At 35.7% G+C, this 2,117-nt stretch overlaps 1 long non-coding RNA gene across 1 annotated transcript; it reads left to right on the top strand.

Annotated features, from left to right (window-relative positions):
• Positions 1-1,562: 1,562 nt before the first annotated feature.
• Positions 1,563-1,805, top strand: LOC131218386 (uncharacterized). The gene is made up of 2 exons (XR_009157685.1): positions 1,563-1,728; positions 1,773-1,805. It is a non-coding gene; the product is annotated as an uncharacterized LOC131218386 (long non-coding RNA).
• Positions 1,806-2,117: the final 312 nt, after the last annotated feature.

Here is a 2,117-nt window from a genome sequence, read left to right as displayed (position 1 = left end):
TTTTCTACTATGGGATTAAAAGGGATATGCCACGTATGTGCTGATTCCAACTGTTGAAAGGATTTAAGTTTTACCTATTTGGTTCTATAGTCTTGTTCTTCGTTTTGGGCATTATTATGCCTTTTGAAGGATGCAGAGCTTATCTTCTTAATTAATGCCCAGTTTCCTTACTAGTCAATTCCTTTTTCTGTATCCATCCTGCAAGTGAAGGAAGAATACCGATATTTTTCTATGGCGGCTGTAGTCTAGTAATAGCAGCAGCCTGTACAGACTCATCTAGAAGCTGGAATTGACTAGAGCTGCTCATGGGCAATATTTATCCCAAAGCCTTGAGCTGACCATGTAACAGAAGGTACACATATTTCTATTCTGATTTGTTTTGATTTTTTCTCTACTTATGTGTAAAATGTTCTGATTTAAATATTAAGAACTACGTAGTGGCTTGATCCCAATCTTCTTAACATTGGGTACGTAGGCAGCCGTTCATACTAAACCGTATCGTTGTAGCCACAATTTTTTATTTTTTCCCTTCTTATAGTGTAGATGCATTTTCATCAGGACTACTTGGCAATGAGAGAGGTGGATGTAAGTTCTCGAAACCTTAAATTAATCTCGATGTCAAATTTGAATCACTGAAATTCCATCTAACCAGACCATGATCAAAATAAATTTATGAGACTCTTCTCCATTCCCAAGTTATAGTGCATTCAGTAAACAGTTCTCTAATTTATCATTGTTGGTTTTTTAATGCCTGATTGTTTGAATTTGGAATGACTGATAGGCTAGCTGCAGCGAAATTTCCATTTTGTGGATGTTTTATATACCATGTTTGTTGGCTCTACAATTGAGTCTCATTTTGAACTTCTACATGCACTTGGATACTCTCATATCTGGCTTTTTGGAAATTGGGTATTGCTGGTATTCTCAATTGGGTCTTGCATTTTGAATGTCTACATGCACTTGAACTCTCCCATATATGGTTTTTCAGGTATTGCTGGTTTTCTCAATTGGTTTTTCGAGTGTTTTTCTTGTTCATTCTGGTTTTGATGAAGTTGTGGTTTGTTTAATTATAGTTAATGTGTTTATGGTGTTGGACAGAATGTATGATCTGGAGCAAGGCATCATGTATCTAAACATCTGGATTGATGGCAAGTGCTCCCGAGTAATACACCTCTTTATTAGCCATGTGCTATTTCTACCTTGCAGCACCATCATGATGGCTGGTTTGGCACCATGCCAAGTAGTTGTCAAAGGTTTTGCCTGATGATCAGTGTTGTGTACTGCATTCTAGTATGTCTCTCATGGATATCATAGGTCTTGATTGCTAGTTTAGGAGAACCTCTAGAAAATCCTGATCCTAGGTCTAATAGTATTGATCAGAACTATGAATAACAGGATCACATGAATAACAAGTACTTTCTGGTATTTTTCTTTAGTATTTATCCAAAATGGATTATTCTGTCTGTATGCATGTACCATTCTTTTGTTATAACTCGACCATGTTTTTTCACTCTTCATATTCTGAACACTTTCCCTTTAATTTTAATGTCAATCAATATGTTGGCAAGGCAGATTTCTTAGTTTTCCGGGCACTAAATCAGCAGGTTTTCTTGGACAACTACAAGAAAAGAAGCTTGTGAGTCATGTGGAGTTTCAGCTGTTACTTAGTTTTGTTAATGTGTTTATTCGACTGTCTATATTGTACCCGCCTTTCATTGGCTAGTTTCTGTTCCTAAATAGTTCACATTAGTTAGAATATTTTTGTGGTAAAGCCTTCAAATAAGATCTCTAGTTTTTGCCAGCAATACTCTGAACTTGATATTAGTAAAATGGGTGCAATCTCATGAGCGGAATAATCTTTTAGCACAGTAAATGTAAGAAAAGTGTGGGAAAATGGACTTGGCACTGTTTTTTTTTTTTTTTTTTCTAGTTCAATGGATTCAATAGATGGGAGATACCCAAAATTCAATTTGATAGTGCATCCAAACGCACTCGACAGGCTAACTTCTAAATTGTAATTCTGTTGGTTTCAAGTTGGACTTGAGAATAACAAGCGGGCACATTTAATTAATATTAAGGCATTTCATGCCAAACGAAATGTCTAATAAATTTTTAAT

The sequence above is a fragment of the Magnolia sinica genome, chromosome 11 (assembly GCF_029962835.1).
Source record: "Magnolia sinica isolate HGM2019 chromosome 11, MsV1, whole genome shotgun sequence".
Taxonomy (NCBI): Eukaryota; Viridiplantae; Streptophyta; class Magnoliopsida; order Magnoliales; family Magnoliaceae; genus Magnolia; species Magnolia sinica.
The sequence above is the reverse complement of the archived record's forward strand: the minus strand, read 5'-3'. Positions and strand labels throughout refer to the sequence as shown.